A 13515-nucleotide genomic window follows, 5' to 3' on the forward strand; every position below is an offset into this window, starting at 1 on the left:
TATCTTACATTTGCAGTATAAGTGTTCAGTTTAGTAAAGATTTAAGTTTCTCTTGGTTGTATTTGCTTCCACGGGCCTCCAAGTTCAAAGTGAGGTTATTTCGTCAATCAATGATCGTTCACTGTTATTGACTCACCCGAATGAACTCACCTTGCACCCATAAGAATCTCATCACGAGTAATTGGCCAGTAATCGCGCGTGTGTGTAACAAGAATGTATTTTCACTGTGACGATACGAGATGATGGCAAGCATGATTATTACAATACTGTTGTTTTACGGATCTATTGTTGTCATGTTCCAATAAAGCCACTGAAAATCGTCAGTTTTCTTCACAAGTTGGTTGGTTTGGTGTCTGTCACATTTCGAATACAGAGACGAAACCGAGACAGTGAACGAGAAAGGCATTCACATTGATGAGTCATGGTACCATCGAGTATTATAGTTATTCGAACTTCCAGGTTTGCACCTTCAACATGCTTCTGTTTCTGATGTCACATATTAGACATCCATAGTCTAATTGGAATTCCATCGCCAAACGCTACAGGACAATCCAGCAATTCTGTGAAAGTCTGCATTCGATCTACTAGATAACTACCTTCCCTGGAGCTAGAGGTAATGGTCGCAGTAGATATGTCAGCTTAAAGTACTTATGCCTCCATGTGATAACTATCGTACAACCAAGGTTCTTCCAAATTCGAGTCCCTGAGTGCTTAGACAATGTAACTTGCCATCAAAAGACTCGATTTTCTTGGCTTTACCTGTAGACATGCAAGAGAAACTGGCCAACTAGAGGTTTTGGCGCCAAAAAGTTTCAATTCAATTTCTCTGCAAAGCAATTAATTAAACAACTGAAAACACTAACGAATAACATTAGCCTGGGCATTCGTGGAATCTTACATGGAAGAATATTCGCTGAGTATCGTCAAATCGCAAGGACATTACGTTTCAAGGTCATCATATTAATCTGTACACAAACTCGCTACCTCGGCTGACGTGGGTTCACTTGAGATGCTCAGGCAAATTACCAAGAAAAAAACTTAACACAGAATATTCTGGCACTGACCGAAACTGTTCACTGGCTGAGACCAACTTTTAAGCAGCAGTGAGGGCCACGTAGCTGTCAGAATTGTACTGAAGCTACTATCTCAAGTGTTCCATTGCTCTATCGGGACGAGCACCTCACCTAACAGGTGGTCGAAAATGAACGATTGGTTTCTTGAAAAGGCAGACAGGAGGCGGGACGGCTCACCTCGAAGATACAAATGACAAAATTACAGTGTACGCACATTAGGAAACGTATCATTACGAAAGCATTTTAAGCTTCAGACACTGTAATTATCCATTTGCTCGCTTCGATCCTGAAGTGTGATTCACACCTTTTTTTGTACAGCATGCAAGCCTACCATTAGCCGCAAGAGTGCAAGGAGGCGATTTATGGATTTCGGAACACCGCTTCGCTTGTAAATGAGAGAAGGGAGGGTGACAGAGCGAGGGCTCTTGGGTGACGAGTGGGTGTGGTTAGAAAACGGATATTCTATTTGCTAGTTCCCGCAAACTTGCAACATTCTCGTCCGATCGCTATTTGTCTTGCCAGATCCGCGACAACCGACTTTGTCGGGAGCGGAATGGTCGGGGGGAGAGAGGGGCAAAGTAGAAAGAGGCGGACAAGAGGAGAACTGCGAAAAGAGGGACAGGGATTGATGGAATGGACACCCGCACACGAAAAAGTGCTCTGCGGTGGCGTGAAAAGGGGGGGAGGGAGATACCGCCACGTTTAGCGACAGTTCAACACTACATTTTACGCATCCCCTCCCCTGCTGAAACTTTACTGTCCTGTCATTGGAAGTGTTCAGTGTTCAATGTTGTGCTGCGGGAAAATTCATATTCTGTTTATTTAGTACAGGGAAGCAGGCTCGTTTCAAGAACTGTATTTTGGGGAAGAAGGGACGTGTCTGAGAAATAATAATAACTTAAATGTTTAAATACATACGTTAATATAATGTACAGGTCTCTTCATAATATGTAAATCAATTAATATCGTATTTTTATTATTACATGAATACGTGAAAAGACTGGTACAGGATGACATACTTGTATTTAACAGCAAGTGTGGAGGCAAATAGCACAGTGGTTCGAATCTCGGTTTAAACTGTAGTCCAGTCTAGATTAGCCTTTCTGTGCATAAAGTGGACTTAAAACAACAAATCAATCAATCATTATCTAGCTTACGTGTAGTTAATATCGCCAAAGTTTGTACAAAAACAACTGTCCTGCAAAAAGATAAAATATTCATTGAATAATTCGTAAAAAGGATGTTTGATCCAGTCGACGAAAAGTAGAGTTGACAGAAAACTGCGAGTGGCGTCTCTCAGTGGATTATTTTGAACTTCTTGCTGGGAGTAATTCCCAGCAGATCAGCGCAGAAGTTTTCTACCCCGGGTTCAATATCTGCCTATACGACGCACGGTTTTAGAAGCGATATCGGGCGGAGTTACGGAGAGCGTGTCCTTGGCGACCAGCCAATGGCAGGAGTGTAACGTTGTATAGTTAGGAAATTGCGGCGAGCAAGTTAAGCGCCGTGTTCTGTAATTTTTTTTTTACGCGCAAGAAGTTCTTTATAAAACTCGCCACTTTAAGGTTCATCATTGCATGGGACACGACATTATGAACCTGACTGTCCAAGTCCCATGCATTTCCGTCGCCTACAGCCGGAGATATCGTTTCTCGAAGAAACAAGGGAAACAGCGCGTCTCTACACACACACAATGACCCTTCGTTTTCCTTCAGTGTTCCGTCTGTTCTTTTTATTTGCCACCTTGTTATGAACCCCGCTGAGTTGTGTCTTGGTAAAGCTATGGGTGTCAAATTCGTTTACGTACATTGGGAGTTTGAGTCACCTTCAGTTCAGCGTTTTCGTAACAAGGGCGGTGTAAGATAAATGTACTCGTAAGCCACGAAGAACAGTTGTGAGACGATTCAATATGGCTCTTATTGATTAAATGTTGGTTTATTTGACTTCGCTTTTCTGCTACCTTTGGCTAATCGCAAAGATGAGGATGGATGATGATATGATGAAATTGATGAAGGGACACTTACAAACACCTATGCCCGGGCCGGGATTCGAACCCGGGACCCCCCTGGCGTCGTAGCGCGCTGTGAAGTCCAGCCCTTATGTTCGATAGTTATGCAATAGTGTGTGTTCCGCGAGTGTTAATAATTTCGCGCCGGCCACCATGGTGGAGTGGTTAGCATATCGCGCTACGACGCCAGGGATCCCGGGTTCAAATCCCGGCCTGGACATGGATTTTGTGAATGTCCATCCATCAATTTCATCATATCATCACCAAGGGGAAAATATTACGTTCACAAGACAAAAATCTAGTGTATTCTTGCTTCAAGGAATTGGCGTCGGAAGAAGTGCGTGCGGAAACAGTGTTTTCTCCGAGTCGAGAACTTACGGCTAAAGCGTGTGCTGTCTGTGTGCATACTGTGTTGCGTATTATAAAACAGGGTAACGTATCTACCACAGAAATCGGTGAACCCCTATTCAAATCGTCTGGGAAACATGCCAGAAAACAGAAACGAGAGTGATGATGATGGCCTTGCAGTTCCTCTACAATAAATACGTACCTTCGAACTTCTTTCAGGTACGAGTTTCTCATCTCCTATATGCTGCAGTGATATGATATAATCCTGTGTAGAATTCTTCACTATATATTTCATTGTACTCAAATATCACGTGCATGCATTATATATAAAAAGCTGAATATTGGATACGACGAAATCTCTGCGTTTCCTTTTCGTTAGCAGTTGGTTTGGCAGCAGCGCGACAGCACTGGCTGTGTATTGGCTGAACTCATGTTCCTTCTAAAAGCGTACGCCGTTTATAACACGTTTATCTGTGGTTTAAGACTTCTTTCATGCTCAGACAGGATAAATGCAACTGGACTTACAGTTAAACTGCCTCCACCGGAATCGAACCCGAGACCTCAGATCAGGAGGAGACATAACGCATTGGGAAGCCCTTGTAATATCTATGCATCCTAGTATATCTGTTGCTGGTATTTCACTGGATGGATGGCTTAGGTACCTTGTTTTTAATGACATGCATCCATCGGACGACGAAATCAATTCGAGGAGACCATGATTTATCAGAGCAGAAAAAAATGGGTCGGTATGAGAAAAAAAACGAATGTTCTCGCTGTAGTACGCGCAGGGAAGAATACGAAATACGAGCAAGGTGAAGATTTTGTTACAGCTGAGTGTGTGGTGGGTGGGTGAGGGGGTGAAAGAAGGTCAAAAAGGGGGGGAGGGGGTGAAAGGAATCGACGAGTATAGAGGAGTTTGGGAGGAAAATGCGAGAATCATGTCCAACACTGTATCGATTATATGTCGACAAATCCTGCTCCAGCAGACTCGAACAGCATAGGGTGATGCAAAGGGGTGTGGGGGGAGTGTTGCGAAGCTCAGGAGGTGGAGGGGGGAGGAGAGTGTAACATGATCCTGTCGCAGGGTATTTCATATAAAGGCAAGTCAGGCGACACTCTTTTTCACTACGTCAGTCAGATCGAAAACCCCCGCAAAGCAAATTAAAAACCTTTCCTAGTAACAGGACTTGGTGTAAAAGTTTGGGAGCGCGAGTCTGGAGGGAGGGAGGGGGTGAGGGTTAAAACGACAACACAGCTTGACACGAGCAGAATGTATATACATACAGTACACAAAGGGCTGTGAAAGAAACGCTGGGAATGAGACATGGCTCCCCGAAAGCCTAGTGAGAGGTGGTGAGAAGCATGGTATCAGAGCCTCGGGATACAAGACACGGGGGAGGGGGTACGACGCCTTCTTTTTTTTTATTTTCTACTCGTCATTGACAATACTTACGTATTAGTGAATTTTTTGAATCCACTATATGGCTTTCCTTATATGTTATATACGTGAAAGTTTTATGTATATACCTCTTGCACATTGTATGCCATGAGGTGATGTGATTCGCCTTTACCTCCTCCCCATCAGGGTACCTATTTACTTGAGGCTGGGTGAACCCCAGAACAGGAAAAATTCCAACCTTAGAACACTCACCTTGGGTCTCCCGAGTGGCAGTCAGATACTCTACCGACTAAACCACCGCGACTCCTGTATACTGAGAACAAAAATCCAAGGTAAGCATTACTGTGTTGCCGTGAAATCAAACAAATTCCTACACTAACAATATAAACACATGTGGAACAAAGATAACTGCTTTCAGAATATATATTTTTAAAAATACATATTTTTCTCTTCTCGTTTCTTTAGTTGGCAGAACTTCACTCTAAGAAAGATTATTAATACACAAGATCCAAAACTGACTATATTAGTGGTGACATCAGCGGAGTTTGAGTCCAAACACGGTTTCTCGGGTCGACCCCAATGGATGTGATACAAAAATTATATAGAGGTTAAGAATGACAACGGCCATGTGTATCTTACATAATGTAAACATTGTTAAGCCCTTGAGGATTAAGTTGATACACAATAGATTGGTACGTTGAAACGAGAAGTAATTTTAGAGACCGCATAGACTGTCGTGTCGCCTCGAAAAATCTAATGTTATCTGCTCGATATTTAGGCGTTGGTTTCACTGATTGATTGAATTGGGGTTTTAAGTGTCTTTTCTGCCACTTTTGGCTAACCGCGACGCTGAGGATGCGTGAACACATGATGAAAGAACACTCTCAAAGAACACTTGTGCCCAGGCCTGGATTCGAATCAGGATCTCTGGCGTCGTAGCGCGCTGTGCTAATCACCTCGCCATGGATGTCGGCATTTATACAGGGTGTACAGTAAAGAATATCGGAGTTTTAAACTTGTGTAATTTCTCTTATCTGCGGCATATAATAGTAAGCCATGCATGAGACGGAAGAGTAAGTCTACAAATCCATGCAGCACCTTCTACACGCACTCAGTCCCCAAACACACTACAAATGTTCAATATGCGCACTTTTCGTTACATAGCACACATTCAACAGGTAGCGAAGATCTTCCCACATTCTGGTCAGCGTAATGAATGCAACAGCGTCTAGAGTCTCGAAGTCGAAACACTTCCTAATTCACGTTTGAATGACCGCTTAACTGTAACGACTGAATTGCATTTCGTTATCTGCAAAACACAAAAAAGATTTCTGCTGAGGAGTCGCCATCTTGAACACAGGCGCTGTCACGCAGCGGCGTGAGGAAACAGCTCTTCATAGTTGCCAGACAACGTTTTCCACAGTTGCTATATTATATTTAAGCTACAGATGCGCACGTTGGCTTGCATAGCCATAACAACTACTTTTAACTTCGATATTGTTTTGTGTACACCCTGCACATTGGACTATGCTTTGCAGGCATTAATCTTGAAACAGAATTGGTAATATAAAAAGGAGTCTGGCCACAATATAAAGAAAGGGGGCGGGGACTGTAAGGTTATAAAAATAAAGAGAAAAATGAAGGTAATCCTGTGGATTATGCTAATCAACGGCTGAATGCTGATCGCCCACGAATGACAAAAGAAATGCGATGGAGAGGCAGAGGGCGCAGCGGTCGGTGAAAAATTTTCCAAGCTGGCTTGCAAAGAATTCCACTCCCGCGACAGGGGCGGCGAATGCATGCGGGCTGTCGGAAAGACGGTGTCTAGGGGGGATCATATAAAAAAGAGGAGACGACATGTCGAAGCATGATAGAAAAGTGTGTATGACAGCCGAGGAGGAAGGAGAATTTTTAAAATGTAATTAAAATGCCATATATCACTTCCCGAGCCTCTCCCTCCCCGCAAGTTGGGGACATTAGTTAGTCATGCTTTTTTCTCGCGCGCGCGCCTTTCTTTGCTGTATGAGGGCGCATTTACATGCAGTCGTTAGGAGGTCGTGCGCAAAAACAAATTATTTGCTGCGAAAGTATACGGGGTGCGGCGTGTCCTGAGTGTTGGGAGTGGTCTTGCCTGTCTTCACGCGTGGATTCGGTTTGGTCCGCGCACTCAGCTGTCCATTAGTGCTTTCGGCTCCTTGGCGGTAAGTGCGAGTGAGTGGCGAAATAATGCAACAGATCGAGTGAACAAACGCAACAGACTTAAACTTGATTTGGTAGCAACCATTTCGTCACGCCAAAGCGAGTGATGCGACGAATTTATTTGCATTTTTGTTATTTAACGTCCCTTTTCTGCCACTTTTGGCTAATCACGATGATGAAGATGAGTGATGATTTGATTATAACTTTTTTTGTAACCAAATGAACAAAAAATTCACTGACATTGTTATCGCTTATGTCTTAAAAATAACACGAGGTTATAATTTTTTTTAAAACTAAATCAACAGCAAATTCGCTCATGTTCATTGTTGTGGTCTGTCTTAAAAATAATAAGAGGTTACAACGTTTTTTAATCAAAATGAACAACAAATTCACTTGGTATATTTATTGTTATCCTTTATGTCTTAAAAAGAACACGAGGTTATAATGTTTTAAAATCAAAATCAACAGAAAATTCACTTATATTCATTGTTGTCCTCTATGTCTTATATGACACGGTAAATTTACCACACGCCAGACATGTACTTGCATGTGCATTCACTGGTTTCAAAACACCTGTAAGGTTTATGCTCTACAGTTGATACGACTTTCTTTTGTATATGCTGCCATTGCAAACACTTCCATTTGGTAAGTCTCAAACAAGATACGCTGGTAGTTGGTTGCGTATTGGACAACAGCTAAAATCATCTACATACAGAAGTCGCATAACACTCGCCTATCAAGCTACAAGCATGCAGAGGTACTCTGCACATTCTGGCATTTGTCAACAGCTCTCGGACAACGCAACTACTCATAAAACACGATGCGCACGGTACCCATGTTAGCAAGTGCATTAATAACCATCAATTTCGTTCGTCGCCATTGTCCAATTAGAAGCACCTTCCAAAACAGAAGCTCTACTTTAAGAGGCATGAACGTGATACACCATTGTGGCGAAGGCATCACGTGGAAGAAGTCCGAAAACCGTGAAGGCTAGGTATAAGGTGTTTGTAAATTGGTGGAGACGCGGATAATGGTCTCGTCCGTTGGGCCCATTCGACGCTGAACGCCGTCTGCAAATAAACAACGGTTTTTTCAAGTAAGTTTGGTTGTCCCGAAAACATTGAGCGATCAAGCACGAACACAAGCGATTTGTTCGACGCCACGTGCATCCACTTTTGTTATAGGAAACGTGATGTTGAAGAACTGGAATCGGAAAATGACTTGTATAAACTGCATAAAGGCAGTGAAGGTGAAAATTCGCTACTTCTTCTATGAAACTGCTTTACCAACGTCTAAATTTCTAAACTACCCCTCGCTATTTTGTTATTATTCGTCAACAATTTACATTAATTGGATCCTACTTTTAAGGTGTGAGACAAGGATAGTTGTACTTCTGGCATGCGAACTGCAGGTATAGCCTATCCAGGATTATCCAATCTGGAGGTTGTAAGTTTGTTTTCAGAGGGGATGTAAGTGTAAATTTAGTGCCAAAATGACCGTAAATTAAGCCTTCTAGGGGATGCTGGGAAGGTGTGGATAAATCTCTGGCTTGAAGCAGGATTGCAACACTTTACAAAAACAAATTCCACGATTTTCCACATACTTTCATATATATCTTCCCAGACCATTCTAGAATCATTTAACATACTACGAAATAAGTGTTTTGTCTACGACTCTGCATATTAATCAAACGATTCATATTTTTTTCAACATTGATAAGAATTAATGAGCAAAAACAAATGAATATTTGATACCCCCCTCAAAAAAAAAGGAAACCACGTGGGAGGAAAATGGGTTTGCAGTTTCCAATCCTGGCAACAGTGGAAATCGTAACACCAAAATCCTGAAGGCAAATAGTGGCTAACTTCGTTTGGGATTATCTTCGATAAAGTAGGTTTAATCACGCCTGGTATATTGCAAGAAAGCAGCGCAAGAAGAAACGTGTACACCTGAATAATTCTACTATCCACAGGAAACATGTAAAGGTATACAGAAGCTTTAAAATGAACAATACTTGTGTTCTATTTCCACTTCTTTGTATAAGCAAGATGCAGTATTTTGTTGCTGATAAGTGACATCATTCTAGCCGATGCGAATTGCGTGCTCAAATTGCAAGATCTGTTCTGTTCTTCAACGCTACTTGAAACAGTGTTCCTCCAATACAGAAAGGAGAATATATCCCCACACTATAACTCAACATTGCACACCAGAGTTCCTTTATTTCACAATAGTTCGTGTCAAGTTTACGCTTCGACGATACAACACAAACATTTCCCGCGTTGAGCGTTTCAGCACAGAATAAAATGCAATTCACACTTCAGTTACATCGTAAGTGTGGATCGTTGCAAAGCGAAGATTGATTTTGTGGTTCTCCCTCCCTTGTCGAACTAAACACCAAACCGGGACTCGACGCGCGCTGCAAAAACAAATCCCTCAGCATCGTCGTGGAAGGTGCTAATTTGCTTACAACTGGCGATTGTTTTAGAAAATTGCAAAAGGACTTGGTTGACGCGTGCCGTATGGCTCGATAAGGAAATCAACCGAAACTTTGCTCTGTTGGCTTTCGTTCAATGCGTAGCAATTGTTAACTTCACGTGACAAGAATATGTATGGTACTGAGAAGAGGTCGCCCTAGTCGCTTCGACTAGAACACACATTTTTGTTGGAAGTGATACATCTGTATGTTGATCTGTGTACTCGCATTTGCAATCATGGAATCTACGTTATTTTCTACATGATTTCACTTAAAATACTTTGGATTTTAATTCTTGGTTTAAAAATTCATATAAACCATGTTAACAATGGCCCCGCAGGATTTTCTCTCCGGGGGGGGCAGGGTCACAGAAACTTATTATTAATAATATTATTATTACTGTTATTACTATTGCTGTTATTATTATTACTATAATTCTAATATTTACTGCTATTATTCGTTTTTATTTTAGTTATTATTATTATTATTATTATTGCATTACTACTACTACTTATGATTTTTTAAAATTACATCCATTTGTAATTTCCATATTCTGTACATATATATACAATTTGCATAACTTTATAATTAACATTAATTCATGTAGGACAAAAAGCTGTTTTTTATAGTTAGATAATCAGTTCAAAATAGAGTGTAAGCTTAAATGTAACCCTACTTCAAATAATAATAATAATAATAATAGTTGATGTAGCTAACTTACGGCCTGTAAGTCGCAGAAAACAATACTTTCTTGTAATAAAATATCTGTACAATTTCACCATTGGAACAACATTATCTCTTTCAAGAAATCTCAGTGCCCCCTCCCTGCTCCCCCTGCCCCCCCCCCCCCCTGCGGCCGCCCATGCATGTTAACGTTTTCAGAATGTTTAAAATTGTAAAATGTTGTAAAAAGCTTGTAAGCATGTAAAAAAGATAAAGAGCTCTTCATTTTCATGGTATGGCGAAAAGACAGGGGGGTTACACCTCGATATGTCTATTAGGTTCTGGCCTACTAACACTAGCTGTATTTGTATCGTTACTTAACATCGCTCTTCTTCACGACAATGAGGATGAGCAGTGAATACATGAAATTGACGAAGGGACATTCGGTTCGAACCCGTGAACTTTGGTCGTGACCAGCTAACATGTGGCGTCGTTAATATACTTGCAATCAACGAAGTACCTAATGGAAGCTTATCAGCCTAATCTTCTCTATTCTAAGATAATAGGTTAAAACCCAACAGCAAAACCATGCAAGGGCGTGGACCTATCTTACCAGATAGCCTAACTGGGAAGTCCGATTACTGGTTAATCTTGGACCAATCAGAAGTTGCAAAAGGTACGTGTGCATGGAGAACAGTTGAGCATGAAGTGTAAGTTCTGTTGAAATGCACTCGAGTATTGAACAGGGTCCTGATGTAGTTTAGAATAAGTGTTTCGACGAAACTTTTTATGTCAATTATTAAGCTAGCTAAACTTTATTAAAAAGAACATCAACAAAACATTCCCGTAGATATTTCTTACGGAGAATGAAAACAATATTCCTTTTTAACATAATTTTTCACTACGCAGAACATTGCCCTTGCATTTTTCATCCTTCTTCTTTGTATTACACCAAGTAACGTGTTCATTGAGTACCTAAAGTTTACCATAAGCTCCCTTGTAAGTCTAGTTTCCGTCCGACCACCAGGTGGCGGGGATCACCGTCTCGTTCGGCTACTCGCGCTTCTTGAACGAAACTGCACTCTTTATCCTTGAAAACGACAAACTTTCGAAGTCTCCTCCGTGACATTTTGTAACCATTTCCATATTTGCAGTCACAGGATACTTGAAACAAACATCACAAAATGTAACATGTTGTCTACCACCTCCACAGAATGTAAACTTGTTACACCGAAAATTATTTGTAAAATTGTTTCACACAAGTCGTAAGCTTCCACTGAGCTTGGATGACCAACAAAATAAGAACGTCGACGATCTTTAAATATTCAATTATAAGCGTTTATTACGTACGCAATGAAAAATATCGTTAGTTATAACATGATGTACTAATAACATCGCCATATTACAATGCTAATCCGAATGCATGAATTCTGTTAGCAGTTATTTATATGATTATTCCCGATCGAAAGTAAATTCCTTCCTGAATCATACATTCAACTTCCTTACGCACCCTCGAGCTTACACTGTTTTCACAATGTGCGAAAACGTTCCACGAATACAGTTTTCTCCATCCCGAACTTATGCCGTTATGAAATTAACATGTTATCCCACATCCAGCGCGTCCCAATAAATCGCAAATAGAGCAAATTCAAAAAGTCTGTGAGGTACCTACACTATACAAAATATACATATCTGCATGCTATAGGCCAATTAGAAGAGTTTGCATCAGAAAAGTACTGGCAGAACATACATTTTTGTAACTGATGTATTAGATAATAAGAAATTTATCTACGAAATTGTTTCAATGCCAGTGTATGCAATTTACGAAGCAGAAATTTCTTGCTGTATAACATCCCCAAAATTGAAAGGCATAAACAATCACCACCATTCAGAATGAGCAGCACTTACAATATATATGTATGACTTGGTATGATTTGATTTATTTTACTTCGCCTTTTGTGCCACTTTTGGCTAATTTGCGAAGATGGGAATGCGTGATGATATGATGAAATTGATGAATGGACACTCACAAACATCCATGTCCACGCCCAGGCCAGGATTCGAAACCGGGACCCCTGGCGTCGTAGCGCGATGTCCTAACCACTCCGCCAAGGGGGCCGGCACTTACAATAGAGTTGTCAACAAAAATCATAAACTTGATTTCAATCTTATTATTGCAGAATATGAAAAGGTAATAAAATCAATACCTGTCAATACCTTCTTCTTCACAATCATTATCTAAAATCTGTATATATACTTAATTATAAGTGTTTCTGTGCCTCAGTCTTATAATAATAACAGACGTGTATAAACTGATACGTAAAATGCATAGGCCTATAGCTATTCTTCTGCTGTTGTTATGTTAATATGTTAGTATTTAAAATCATTTAATAGTGAATTCGTTTGTATATAACTTCATTGTATGCATTTTGTATTATAGTATGTACATAATAATAAAAAAATCGTGTGTGTATATATGTCGGTATAACATTTACAGTGTACATATGACATTTACTCCTAACATATTTATATTTTACTTTCCAATTAGTTTGTATTGCACTGTAATTGGAGAATTTGTTTCTCTCCTGATGACAAATTATGGGAGCGACACTAGCGGCCCAGTGTTGGAATAGCGAATTCATACACCGTTCAGTACTTTCTTACGCCATATTAGCTGGCACATTTCCCCCCGTGCAGTTCCCTTGTGAATTATTTGGGCATTTATTTTTAAAATCGCGTGATCCTTTCGGCAACAAGTTTAAGGATCTTCGAAAGGACACAAGCAGCCTTGAATAATGCAGCATCGGCAACCGCAGCAACCTCTACAAAATTATGCAATCCAGGAAAGTTCGAGAACATCCAAGTTCTTGAGCGCCACTTCCGGTGGACAGCCTCCTCTCCTTCCTCTCGCAGTCCGCAACCCCCTTCCATCCTAAAACCCCCGAAAACCCCAGGGCAACCTCAGCACTTTCCACACCTAGCGGAGGGGGATCCCCCCTTCCCTTCAGCCAGCGGTCAGGGCTCTGGCGTGTCCCGTCTCCCACCATCATTCATTATTTAGAGCTTCGGTTGCCCGATAATTCCGAGATCGGGTTCGGCTCCTGGGATAAGAGGAAGGATGGAACGTGATGTCAAGATGCTTCCACAGTTGCCAACTTCCTTCCCATTTTCCTGCGTGTATTTTCCGCACGAGAATACACCATAGCCTACCCCCTGAAACACTTAATAAGTACTAAAATTAAACTATCAAAATATACTTGCTTAGAATTTATCATATATGTATAATCGATGGTTATTTATTTCTGCTGAACTTATTGGAAGGCAAGGAATTGGGTTCATACAGCTTTGAAGG

At 41.0% G+C, this 13515-nt stretch overlaps 1 protein-coding gene across 5 annotated transcripts in view; it reads right to left on the reverse strand.

The window, feature by feature from the left end:
- mirr (iroquois-class homeodomain protein mirror) overlaps positions 1 to 13515 on the reverse strand; it is a 120991-nt gene that overhangs the window by 33795 nt on the left and 73681 nt on the right. The gene's annotated exons all lie outside the window — the stretch shown is intronic.

Source organism: Lepisma saccharinum, chromosome 23, assembly GCF_977018435.1.
Source record: "Lepisma saccharinum chromosome 23, izLepSacc3.1, whole genome shotgun sequence".
In the NCBI taxonomy this organism is placed as follows: Eukaryota; Metazoa; Arthropoda; class Insecta; order Zygentoma; family Lepismatidae; genus Lepisma; species Lepisma saccharinum.